Raw genomic sequence first — 14,007 nt, 5'->3', positions numbered from 1 at the left:
TGAGACCGCAGCCGATGATCTTCTGGGCCATATTGACCATTCTCTGCAGTGCCTTTTTTTCTCGCGAAGAGGTGTTGCCATACCACACGGTGATCCCGTTGGTGAGGACGCTCTCGATAGTGCAGCGGTAGAAGTTCACCAACACATGTATTGGCATCCCCCATCGCTTGAGGCACCTCAAGAAATAAAGGCGCTGCTGAGCCTTCTTCATGATAGAGTCAGTGTTCACAGTCCAGGTTAGATCTTTAGAGATGTGAATTCCCAAAAACCTAAAGCTGGTGACTGTTTCCACTTCCATTCCATCAATACTGAGTGGGCTGTGAGTGTGTGGCCTGTGTCTCCGAAAGTCCACTATTAGCTCTTTCGTTTTCTTTATGTTCAAGTCCAGGTTATTGCTATGACACCACCTGAGCAGCTGTACAACTTCATCCCTGTAAGTGGACTCGTCATCATCACTGATCAGTCCTATTATAGTGGTGTCATCGGCAAACTTAATGATGCGGTTGTTGCTGTGTCTTGCTGTGCAGTCGTGAGTAAATAGGGAGTACAACCTTGGACCCAGACAGCAGCCTTGTGGGGTTCCAGTGCTCAGGGTGAGTGGTGATGTATTATTGCCTATCCGCACCACCTGTGTTCTCTCGATAAGAAAGTCCAGCAGCCAGTTGCAGACAGAGTTGCACAGACCTAATCCCCTGAGCTTTGTCACCAGTTGACTGGGTATGATGGAATTGAATGCTGAACTGTAGTCCACAAACAGCATTCTCACATACGAGTTCTTAGTGTCCAGGTGTTCCAAGGCTGTATGCAGAGCCAGAGTTCCATAGTTCCATAGTTCCAGAGTTCCATACTGCCTAAACATAAGCAGCTCTTGCATGGTAGATTATATCATAGTACAAAGGTAACAGCAAAACTGCACTACAGCATAACTGTTTTGCTTTTTCATTTAGAAAATAATACTGTATTTTTTCAAAATTCAATGCATTTCAATTCCTTTTTACCTTTTCTCAGTTATACATTTCCTAACTTGTAAGGTCAATATCTCCACCTTGTGGTCATTGTTAGTAATGTCTTATTTTGAGTAAACCTTTATTTCAATTCTCTATTTGGTGATTTTACTTTTTATTTGAATTGTTCATTCAGCAGTACTAGATTTTTTTAAAAAATTGAAGGCTACTACTATACATAATGTGAGTTTATTTAAAAAATGAAATGAAAGGAATGCATTTTTATGAGAAAAACAATGTTGATATTCCCGTGATAATCATGTTGCATCATTAGGACACTTTGTGGGCTTGAACTACAAAGATTTTCCTGTTCTATGGTAAAAGATAAATTAAAACAAAAGTATGTATTTTAGATTTGTTTTTTAAAACATGTAATAATTTATTTAATGAACATAAAAACATTTTAAAATCATACTTTTAGTATATTTAGTCCCTAATGCACAATGCAATGATAATTTGTGCAACATGCACAGGTGTGTCTCAAAGGACACAGTACTGCATACTCCAGAGTGCTTCAGAGTTCCATAGTGCCAAAACATAAGCAGCCCTTGCATAGTAGAGCACATAATAGCACAAAGGTAACAGTGACCCCGCACTACAGCATTACTGTTTTGCTTTTTAATTTAGAAATAAAAACAGTATTTTTTAAAATTCAATGCATTTCTATTCTATTCTTTTACCTTAACACAGCTTTGCCCTTCTTAACATGGGAGGACAATATCATTGTTGGTAATGTCTTACTTTGAGGGCAGGTTTTTATTTCAATTCTCTTAGGTGATTTTAATGTTATAGAGTTCTGCATCCAGCAGTGCAAGATTTTTTATCCAAGTTCAATAGATTTTTCATAGTAATGTAAGTTTCCTTAAAAAAATAAAATGAAATGAAAGGAATACATTTTTATATGGAAACCTATACTGACATTCCCATGATAATCTTTCTTAGTTCATGTATTGCATTAGAACACTTTGTGGGCTTGAGCTACAGTGATTTTTCTGTTCTGTGATACATGATAAATAATAACAAAAGCATTTATTTTATTTAGTTTTGTTTTATAAACAACACTTAAGATCTGATTTCATTAACATATCTGAAAAGCATTGCATAATGCAATGAACAATGTATTGCTTACAGGCCTCTGCGACAGAGTGCTATGCTTTTGACACATACCTGTGCTTGTTGCAAAAATTACCGTATTTTACTATAGCTTATGTTTTGCCTGCAGATCTGCAGTCTGGCCGACAGGAAAATTGTATTCAGTGAAGTGTTTACAGTGATTGCCCAGGGTATTAATCAGGATCAGGATTTAGCTCCAGACGGGCCAGAGATAGTGATGTGAAGTACAGCAACCCACAGGATCAAAAGGGTAGAGCCACAGCACTGTTTCTTCTTAAAAAACCAACATATACAGGTATGAAGCAATCACATTTTAGCAGGAGTGACATTGATTAATTACTTGCATTACGGGGCTTGTAGAATCTATAGGGTATGATGTCCACTGAAGGCCTTCAGAGCCCAGTATATCAAACGCCTAGCTGTAAGCCTGGCATGTTGCACCACAGAATCACTTTTAAACCTTAACTCTGGTATACTTAGTTCCTATTGCTCAGTGCATGACGAAAGTATTGCTTCCCGGTGTCTGACATAGAACACTGTGACAACCTTTGAGGTAATCCTGTGCACGTTTAATGAATTATCATATTTTACTAGAGCTTACATTTTGCCTGCAGATCTGCAGTCTGGGCAACAGGTTTTTAAGAAACGACAAATTGTGGATCATGTCAAAGGAACATTAAAAGTGTATTCAGTGAAATGTTGGCAGTTGTCCTGTATCTCCAGCTTCAACACAGAAAGATAGATATATGCTCCTGTGATTTATTGGTACATGCCCATTGGTATTGGTACATGGCAATAATCAGGATCAGGATTTAGCTCCAGACGGGCCACAGATAGTGTTGTGAAGTGCAGCAACTCACAGGATCACAAGGGTAGAGCCACAGCACTGTTTCTCATTACAAAAACAAAATATACTGTACAGGTATGAAGCGATCACATTGTAGCAGGAGTGACATTGATTAAGTGCTTGCATTACGGGGCTTGTGGAATCTATAGGGTATGATGTCCACTGAAGGCCTTCAGAGCCCAGTATATCAAACGCCTAGCCACAGATTCACCACAGAATCGCTTTAAAACCTTACCTCCTCTATATTTAGTGCTAAAAGGTCCATGCAATGAGCCAAGTATTGCTTACAGGCCTCTGAGACAGAGTACTATGCTTTTTGACACATACCTGTGCTTCCTGCAAAAAATACCATATTTTTCTAAAGCTTACATTTTGGCTGCAGATCTGCAATCAGACCTACAGGTGATCCCAAAGTATCCCAAAGTATAGCAGGGCTCACTTCTTCGTTATCATCGTTCTCTAAATATGACTTGACTTCTTATTCATTCTCTAAACTGTATTTCTAGGTGTACTATCTTGGTGTAAAATTATACATTCTTCCACCTCATGCCAATCACTATTAAACATGAAAAGTCCTCTATTCTGGAGTATGCTGAGTATTTAACATTAAATACCGCTACTTTACAATTTCCATACACAACCAGCATATAATGGTGTGATGTATACGCTGGCAACTTGAACATATAAATCCATACAACATGAACAGTAAACAAAAACAATTTAAAAAAGAATGACTTCCACCGATGGGGTCAAACGGTGATCTGGTTCCTTCCCAGGAATGGAGGGGAAGTTCCTGTGTCCTGTGGGGGCCCCTCGCTGACACGAGCAGGTTAATTACCTCCCCCACTCCTATCTCTGCCAAGAATGAAGCTCCACCTTCCCGGTCAGTTTGGAAAGTCACTGTCTAATACGGGGCTGAAGACAGGGGGGCGTGTCCAAGGTGCGCTGGTGCACGGGGGAGGTGTGGCCGAGGCGAACAATCCAAAACAGTAGTCCTTAGAGAGAATCCAAACAAGTGGGTAAGTCCAAAACCAGGAGATCCATCAGAACAAGGAATTAAAACACGAAGGCCGGGTCGGAACCGGCAGACAGGGAACGGGAACCGAGATTAAAACCTTAACGGGACCAGGCGCTTCCAGGTCCCGGACTCGCACGGTACGGAAACCAGATGCAGAGCCCGGATGAGCGTCAGGGCCTGGCTTTTAAGGTGGGCTGGGAATAGGAATCAGGTGCGCAGAATAAAGTCTCAAGTGAAAGGGCTGGAGCACCCTTAAGGAGGGGGGACTATAATCGTGACAATAACAGGTCTTTATAAATCATATATATATATAAAACAAGCGGAAATGCTATCTGTAATCGTATTAAAATGCTTATATATTATAGTTCCCAAATATGACTGATATGCAACAGAAAGTATCAAGTGATTTTATAATGTTTCTTGGTTTATATCTGCTGTGGGTGAAATTCATCTGTTCATTTCCGAACTGCATCAATGTTATATCCTCTTTCTTCAGGTCCTCTGCTGACTCCTCAGCATTATTGAAAAGCTGTGTTCCTGTCTCCCACTGGATTCACATCTTGGCCAGATAGGGTGTCTGAAAGGGTGCTCCTCTGTTTCCAGTGTGTCTGTCTTCTCTAGTTGTTCTTAAATCTGCTCTGTGAACCCCTCAGGGGGATTGTGTGGTAGCGGGACCTACTTGACCCTGCACAGAGCCCTCATCTGGAGCACATGGTTGGACTGTATGCATGACCATTATCTCTCATTGCTCAAGCCTGCTCATTACACCTTCTGGTTAAGAATTCCCTTGACAGCATGATTGCAATTTTATGCTGGAAAGCAGCAAAACCAATACGTGATCAATATGAATAGAATATTCCTATATCATAGCTTGACATCAAACTGTTACAGATCTATGGTCCCTGCCTTGCCATCTACTCATGTACTGCCCTGCTGGTAGTTTTTCTAACTAAAATAACTTTCATGAGTTCCATAGCTTCAGGCACGAACTGGAGCATATCCTTCAGCTCCTCAATATAGGTCTTGACATTACAACCAGGTATTGTCAGATCAAGTATTTATTTTCTTGCTAGCTGTCTAAATTAGTGGAGGTTAAATCTGCTGTCTTACCTACAAAATGGATCAAGGACAGGATGAATACACCTGAGCATCCTGTATATGGCTCTTTCTGATCCACTCGGAGATCCTCCTCTAGAGACACTCTGAGCCCAGGCTTCCTGAATGCCCTCTACCCTTGGCCCCTACCTGAGACACGCATGCTCTGCTTGAGATCTCTGATTTCTTGCAGGGCAGAGTCTAGTTCCTCAGTAAGCATGTCTCTTTGTTCAGTTATTCATTAGTCTTGTTGTATAAACTTTCCAGTTTGATTTCCTGTTCATGCAAGCTTACCTGTATCTCAGCAGTGAAGCATCTGGGCTTTCCTGTAAGCTCTACACTGAAATCCTGAGCCAACCATCGTGCTACTGTCTTAGTATTAAAATACTCCCTCTCAATTTCAGCATTTGTTTTTTTTTGTTTGGTTTCTCTGTTGTTCTAATGGCAGATAAAGGTGTCTCATGGAATCTAAGATCAGGTTGGAGGTTAGTTTTAGTACTTTCACTTTCTAAAAAGACTGATGGGTCTGATTCTCATACTAAGTGGACAGTTAATCAAGTCCACAGAGAAATATTCAGAGTCAGGATGTTAGGGAGTCAGGGTGTGTCCTGAGAGAGACCCCTGCTGTTCTCAGACTGCAGGAAAGAGAGGCAATTCACTCTCTTTAATAAATCTCATATTTTACCGAGAAGATGCTCCAAAACTTGTCCTTCTCCATAAAAAAAACTTCCTGGAGACACTTAATACCTGGGACAAATACCCACACATGACATAAAATATATCAATCACATAGTATTGAGGACAGAGCCAAAGGATCTCTGCAAGCACTTCACTAAATACACTTTTCCTGTTCATTCGACATGATCCAGAATTTGTCATTTCTTAAATGACCAATCGGCCCGACTATAAATCCACAGCAAAATTGTAAGCTGCAGTAAAATATGATAATTTGGGGAAGCGAACAGAGGTTTCTGTCAAATGGGGAATGCACACCGTCTCAAAGACCTGTAAGCAATACTATGCTCATTGCATGGACCTTTAAGCACTAAATATAGAGGAGGTAAGGTTTTAAAGCGATTCTGTGGTGCAACATGCCTGACTTACAACCCAGTCTTTGATATGCTGAGCTCTGAAGTCCTTCAGTGCACATCATACCAACATCCCATTAATGCAGGCTCTAAATCTTTACATGGCTTGGCACCTCAATACCTGTCTGAACTTTTATCGCCCTACTCCCCACCTCGCAACCTCCGCTCTTCAAATTCTGCCCTCCTTACTGTCCCCCAAGCCCGTCTACATTGTATGGGAGACAGGGCCTTCTCCTGCTATGCCCCCAAGCTCTGGAACTCTTTGCCCAAGGATATTAGAGAGTCACCTTCTCTAAACTCCTTCAAATCCAGACTCAAAACCTTCTTCTTCAGAAAAGCCTTTACTTAACTGGTTCCATTCTTCACCCCTCTGCTCTTCTTAATACCACCTTCCACGGTCTCCTCTATTGTTATTGTTGTATTGTTGTAATTATAATTGTGTCCTATCTTGTGAAATCTTCTTATTTATTGTTGTAGTCTTCTTATTTATTGTTATTGTCATCCTGTAAAGCGCTTTGAGAAGTTACCTTTAAAGGCACTATATAAAATAAAGTGGATTATTATTATAAATCAATGTCACTACTGCTACAATGTTATCGCTACACACCTGCATATGTATACACACCTATATATAGTTTTTGAAGGAGAAACAGTGCAGTGGGTCTACCCTTGTGATCCTGTGGGTTGCTGTACTTCACAACAGTATCTCTGGCCCATCTGGAGCTAAATGCTGATCCTGATTATTGCCCTGGGCAATAAAGAATAACTGCAAACACTTCACTGAATACACTTTTCCTGCTCCTTTGACATGATCCAGAATTTGTCATTTTTTAAAACACCTGTCGGCTAGACTGCAGATCTGCAGGCAAAATGTGAGCTATAGTAAAATACGGTAATTTTTGGAACAAGCACAGGTATGTGTCAAAAAGCATAGTGCTCTATCTCAGCAATACTTTGTTCATTGCATTACACAATGTTTTTTCACATATGTTAATGAAATCAGGTCTTAAGTGTTGTTTATAAAACAAAACTAATTAAAATAAATGCTTTGTTTTTATTCATCTTGTATCAAAGAGCAGACATTTTATTGTAGCTCAAGCCCACAATGTGTTCTAATGCAATACATGAACTAAGGAAGATTATCATGGGAAAGTCAGTATTGGTTTCTTTATAAAAATGTATTCCTTTCATTTCATTTAATTTTTTAAAGAAACTTACGTTACTATGATAGTTCCATTGAACTTGGGGGAAAAAAATCGTGTACTGCTGAATGTAGAATTTAAATCTATAGCATTAAAATCACCTATTGGAGAATTGAAATAAAACCTGCACTCAAAGTAAGACATTACCAACAATGACCACAAGGTGGAGATAGTCATCCCATGTTAAGAATGGCAAAGCTGTGTTAAGGTAAAAGGAATAGAAATACTGAAGGAGATGCAGTGCAGTGGGTCTACGCTTGTCATCTTTTGGGTTGCTGTACTTCACAACATTATCTCTGGCCCATCTTGAGCTAAATCCTGATCCTGATTTTTGCCTTGGATATGTACCAATAAATCACAGGTGCATATACATATATCACTGTGTTTAAGCTGGAGACACAGAATCACAGAAAACACGTCACTAAATACACTTTTCCTGCTCCTTTGACATGATCCAGAATTTGTCATTTCTTAAAAGACCTGTCGACCACACTTTAGACTTTACACTTTAGACAGAATATTCATATAATTGTTAGATCGAACAGAGAAGCGTGTTTTGATGAGTTGTGAATATTTCTGTCAGTTTCTGAAAGTGGATGAATTTTTTGAAAAACTAGTCACTTTGGGGAGACAGAATATGGATAAAATTCTTAGATTGAACAGAGAAGCATGTTTTGTTGCCTCCAACAAAGGAGACACAATCTGGGGATTGTATGAAGCAGGCATTCCCATTATTACGTCTGCATATGGGAGCCAAAGCTGATGAAGCCATTACTCAACTTATTGATACAAAAGGTCACGTTTTATACAAAATTACAAACAGATAACCCACCCAGAACAGTTTCAGTACAGTTCCATGCCATATATGGTGTAAAGCTAGGCTGCGCCTTGGTACGTGATAAACTATAAGAATTGTAAGAATATTCTTGGGCTCCTTTAATTATTTTTAAGCAGATATTATGTACTTCTAGAATTTGTTAATCATGACTTAAGCAGATATCAGGCACCCTCAGTTCTGGTCAGGCTGCCCGAAGCTGGCTCTGCTCTTCATGTTCCAGGCGCGTAGCCAGCTCACACTTAAATTGGAGTTAGTAATTTCCCATTATTCTGGCAAGATAGTTAGTAAATGATGTTAGTACATTATTTACACAGTAAAAGCAAACTAGTGAAATAAATGAACAAGTAATAGGTTTATTCCATGCTGAAAAAAAGAAGAAAGAAAACACAACGTTTCGGCCGTGGAGCCTTCTTCAGGTGTGAAATAATGTTTGATTCCTCAATAGTATGTGGGGGAAGGTTTGCCCTTCTCAGTCACTGCAGGAAGTGGAGACGTTGTTGTGGTTTTTCTTGCTAGGGAGGTGGTGTTGATGGTCCAGGTGAGGTCATCTGTGATATGCACAGCAATCAACTTAGTACTTCTAGCTGTCTCCACAGGGGAGCCATTAATGTGCAGTGGGGAGTGATTAGGGCGGGCCTTCCTGCAGTTAACTATCATCTCTTTTGTCTTATCGACATTCAGATACAGATTGTTGTTGATGCACTAGTTGCTCCACCTCCTTTCTGTATGATGCCTCATCGTTGTTACCAATTAGACCCACCACTTTCTTGTCATCAGCAAACTTGATGATGTAATTTGCACCGTGCTTAGCAGTGCAGTCATGAGTCATCAGCGTGAACAGGAGTGGGCTGAGTACATAGCCCTGGGGGGTTCCAGTGTTCAGTATTGTGGTACTAGAGATCTTGTCTCCAATCCAGTGCATGTCAAAGAAGAGACTAAGATCTTCAATTTAATGCCCATTAAACCCACAGTTCAGCTCAGGATCAGCCCTGCACTCCCTAAAATATGTGTCCCTTATTTTTCAATATTCACAAAATGGATGGCATATTTTCATTCATATCTCCAAAACGGTGCACACAAGTATAAAACCAAATGCACATGAAAGCAGAGACTCAGAGCTTTCATTTAATGTCTATTATCCCCAGTTTAAAAACTCAGCATCATATCCACCTCCATAGAAATTTGTATCCATTTTTTGAATAGTGACAAAATTGATGGCCTGTTTCAATAATACTTCCGAAACTCTGCATACAACAAGCTTAAAACCAAATGCACATGAAAGAAGAGACTCAGAGCTTTAATGTAATGCCCATTAACCCCACCGTTCAGCTCAAAATCAGCCCTGCACTCCGTAAAATGTGTCCCCATATGTAGAAAAATTAAAATGGACAGAATTATAATGTTGGTAAGAGAAGATCTATTTATTAATGTGCACATGGGAGAGCTGCTTGCAAAAGCTAGTCTCTCCAAAAGACGTTGCTCAGCGCTTTTTATACACAGTGACAAACTTCCTACCTTTAACATAGATTACCTAATCCCTAAAATGAACTGTTAGTTTTTTAGTCAAGATCGAGTACAGAAAAACAACTCCTTATTAAGACTTTCGTTATTGCTTACATTCGCAAAACAAGACATTCGCTTTCCCTTTTTACTACATTTAAGACATGAGCTGTATTTTTCCACTGATGTTTCCATATGTCAGGGTTATAAGCAATTCAGAAGCTAAAAGACAAGCAGTTTTTTTTAGCTTTTATACATTTTATAACATTCCTTCAGTCCCTCCTTTAGAACATATTTGTTTTCACACCACTTTGTTCTAAACAATGAGACTAGCTAACAGAGCTAGTTACCTTTTTGCATACAGCTTTAAGACAGTGAATACATAAAATAAAAATGATTAGTAGTATTAGGCCAATAAAGAAATATTGTACCAGTGATCATCCCCAGGCTCCGAACACAGACTACAGCCACTTTCCCACTCCCTAATCATCAGGATTATAGTCGTGATATTTTTGTCCTTCATCATTGATGTGCTGTGCTGAGTCTGTGATGTGTTCAAAATTGTCTAGTATGTAAGTACTACATAGTCGTTCTTACCTTAAAAGAGGATGGCCTAAAACTGTGATTATAGCGGGGAGCATACGGTTAGTTCCATTCTAATACATTTGAGGTACACTCAGACGAAAAGCAAAACTATTTACCCAGGTTATTCGCAGGTTATTAAATCAAATCTGTCTCCACTCTCCGTAATTTCAGGAAAGCATAGTTGTACATTCTTGGCAACATCAGGTTTTAACCCACTCAAGTAAATTTGTTTCATTACTGTGGAAGTATCTTCATTCACTTCCCTTTCATTGGCTAACCCCAATCATTATCTATAAAGTTATAAACCTTTTTGTGAAATCTGAAACATCCTCACTTTCCTTCTGCTGACATGTGGTTACGTTTAGTTTAGCTGTTACTGTTACTAAACTAAAACATAAAAGATGCAAATACAGACAGATACACTTAACACCAAGGGCCAATTTGACCAGAATCCATTTAACCACCCATCAATACTGTATATCTTTGGACTGATGGGTAGAAACCAGAGCCCCTGGAGGAAACCAAAGCAAACTATGCGATATTACAATTTTTCAGTTATTAAAACAGGTGTTACAAATCTAGCATACTCAAATCCAGCATGCAAATCTTATACATACTCATGTCTGAAATTCATAGAATGCTGATATTTCAATCTTTCATTTGCAATGTTTTGCACAAAATAAGCAGCTGAACAGCAGGCTGTGACATACCTTTATCCAGTGATTTTCAGAGCAGAAACATTAATGTGGGCAGGAGGTTTTTTCTATGGTCTGCTGTACTTCAGCTAGCCACATTTTGGCTGTGCTGTGTGTACTCCTGGGAACCCTGGACAGTAATGAATATCAGGCAGTATGTATAAATTAATCATGTGAGCATATTATTGTGTTGAAGCCAAACAAAAAGAATCATTTCTAAAACGTCAATTTAACCTTTAGTGTCTGGTCTTGAAATGCTGTCCCATCACCCTTCGTCTGACTTCTGGATGTGTTAATAGATAAATGTTATTTTCTTTTTCCCATATGCTCTTCTCTGCATCATTAAGTACTTGTGGGTCATATCATGTAGCTCCTGGCATCTTTACTGGCAGGCAGCTGCTACAAAAAAGTAACATAAATGATAACATCTGCATATGATGGTGTTGAAGACAAAAACAAAAGAATTCAACAAATCTATACTTTACACTTTACTATAGCTTTTACATCATGACAATCTTGTCATATTTACAGTCATCAATTGTTTTAGGTTGCTTAACTGATTATCTGGAGACGCTTGTTCCAGTGAAAAAACATTCAAAAAATGAATAAGGGTATTAATCCATCCATCATTTCATATCATATCATATCTTGTCATCTTGTGGGCTCTGTTTTGGGTGAATCCAAACTGTGTCGTTCATAAAGTGCAATCAGTCTCAGTCCATCTCTCTTCCCAAGAGGCTGTTGAAACATTACAATAGGCTTCTGTTGTGCCTGTATGTGTTTCTGGACCTCAGTCAGCTGCTTTGTGGCTTCTCATGTGTCCTACTGGCAACATGGCTGGAGATGAGTGGCAGACACAATGAAAGAACAACTTCAAGAACTCCATTTGTTGCACCTTTAAATTGCTTTTACATTATCAGAAGACTGCTTATCTGCTACAATGCAGTAAATCCTTATGGAATGTGACAGACTCTGCTGGGACAGGACACCTGTTAGAGTGAAAAATGCCCTTTGTGTAAGAGACTGGTCTCTATTAAACAGAAATCACAGCTCAGTCATAGATAGGGGCCACTATAGCTGATAATTTCAAAATCAACTGTATGTTCTGAATTAATATTTTTTTCAATTAAACTATTTACAACAGTTTATGGCTAAAATGAAAATAAAATGCAGTCATTGTAGATTAGGTCTACAGCATCTATTGAACTGTAATTAAAGTTTTAAAATATTATTGTAACAATAAACCATTTAAAATGTTTTTTTAATCAAATGTCTAACTTCTCAACAAGGTTTTAAAATATCTCTGTAGTCCAAAAACAATTGCTGTAGTCCTTAGCCTTTTCAGAAACCTTCACTAAAAGGATTAAGGAATTGTTATCTAGACTCATCTTGTAGGCTCTGTTCTTGGTGTCGTTCATGAAGTCCAGTCAGTCTCAGTCGATGTCTCTTCCCCTGTTCTGGGAATGCTGGGCCATCATCCATCTGTTGTAACAGAAAAAATAAGGTTCTGGATCCCGAGATGAAGTTAAATAGATGAGTTTATTGCATGCAAGGAACAATAAAGCCGAAGTCTTGTTTCCCGCTAGAAACAACAAAACCGAAGTATTGTTCGATGTGCCGATACAAACTTTTATGTTATATAGTCCTTCCTTGCTGCTTCGGACGTCATTCGGTGTTATGGTAAAGAGGGGGGTCATGGTACTTGGCCAGTTAAGAGACCCTGGCCAAATGGTCAGATTACGCCCCAAGGGGGTTCCTAGCTCGCATCAGTTAACCCCCTTTCCTGCCATAAACCCCTGTCGCTTAGAAGTCTAATTTTCAGGCAGAACTGACTTAAGTTAACCCTTTTACATCTTGTGCATTACTTCATTCCCCCCTAATAAAATATGTCATACATCAGCACTGCCTATTTTTACACATACAATGTCAGGGCAGATCTTTCTTTGTTAGATGTACAGGCATGCATTACCATGACATAGTGCGTTCCATGGTTACAACAAGATGTGATTGATGTTTTTGTACAAGTGATTGTTTTATATGTATAATTGTAACTATCATAATCCTACAAATACATAAAGTCCTACCCCAGGACCCAAACGCAGACCTTAGCCATGTGGAGATTTATCGTCAGGATCTTAGAATAGCAATATTGACCCAACTCCAATTATCATTTTTTGGCTCATAGATATGCCAACACCCGGAATGTATTGATACCATATCCCCAGTAATGCTCCTCAGGCCTAACAAGCACACTGTTGGTCTTAGGAAGCATCAGACACAGAAATGGTAACAACATCCTTCTTTCTGTTCACTCACTCTCTGGTGCCGTGGGTCGGTGAAAGTGCGATGCCCGGATCCAGCGATCTCGTCCTGTCACTCAGATGGCACAGTCAGTAGTAAGTGGCACTTGATATGGTCCCTTCCAGCAGGATTGCAACGTCTGGCAGGGTATATCTTCTTCACCTACACCCACTCGCCAGGTATCCAGTCGTGTCTCCCCTCTACTGGAGGTCCCCAAGCGTCCAGCACCTGTTCACGAGCCCTGTGCACCGCTTCAGTTAACAAACCTACAATACTGTAATAGAGAGTTTAGTAAATTCAATAGTCCATTAGCCAAACTTGGCCTCCAGGGAGTTTCTTTGGTTGCCCGTGATGACCTCAAACGGGCTCAGTCTCACAGTTTCATTTGCTCCAGCCCGCAAACTGCACAGGACCGCAGGTAGAGCATCTACCCACGGTGTTCCTTCGGTTGATATTTTCTTTGTTGGTCTTTTAGACTGTGGGTGATGGGGGCAATGTAACGTCCACCTCACCCCAATGAGGCGATTACAACCTGGCACACCTTCCCAGTGTAGTATGCCTCTAGATCAGTATCCAAGGGGCAGGGCAGTCCGCACCATGGGATCATCTTAGTCATACACCTGGGTATCCACCAGCCCACATCCCATCATCATACAACCCCACATTCTTTACACATTTTCTAACCACTATTAAACATCTATTAAAGGCCTCAACCTGAATT

At 39.8% G+C, this 14,007-nt stretch overlaps 1 long non-coding RNA gene across 1 annotated transcript; it reads right to left on the bottom strand.

Moving 5' to 3' along the window:
• Positions 1 to 10,925: 10,925 nt before the first annotated feature.
• On the bottom strand, positions 10,926 to 12,011 carry LOC138225618 (uncharacterized). The gene is made up of 3 exons (XR_011184078.1): positions 11,543 to 12,011; positions 11,220 to 11,381; positions 10,926 to 11,115 (listed from the first exon to the last, which is right to left on the bottom strand). It is a non-coding gene; the product is annotated as an uncharacterized lncRNA (long non-coding RNA).
• Between the last annotated feature and the right edge of the window lie 1,996 nt (positions 12,012 to 14,007).

Source organism: Lepisosteus oculatus (assembly GCF_040954835.1).
Source record: "Lepisosteus oculatus isolate fLepOcu1 chromosome 22 unlocalized genomic scaffold, fLepOcu1.hap2 SUPER_22_unloc_1, whole genome shotgun sequence".
In the NCBI taxonomy this organism is placed as follows: Eukaryota; Metazoa; Chordata; class Actinopteri; order Semionotiformes; family Lepisosteidae; genus Lepisosteus; species Lepisosteus oculatus.
Note: the sequence above shows the minus strand (reverse complement) of the source record. Positions and strands in the feature narration are given on the sequence as shown.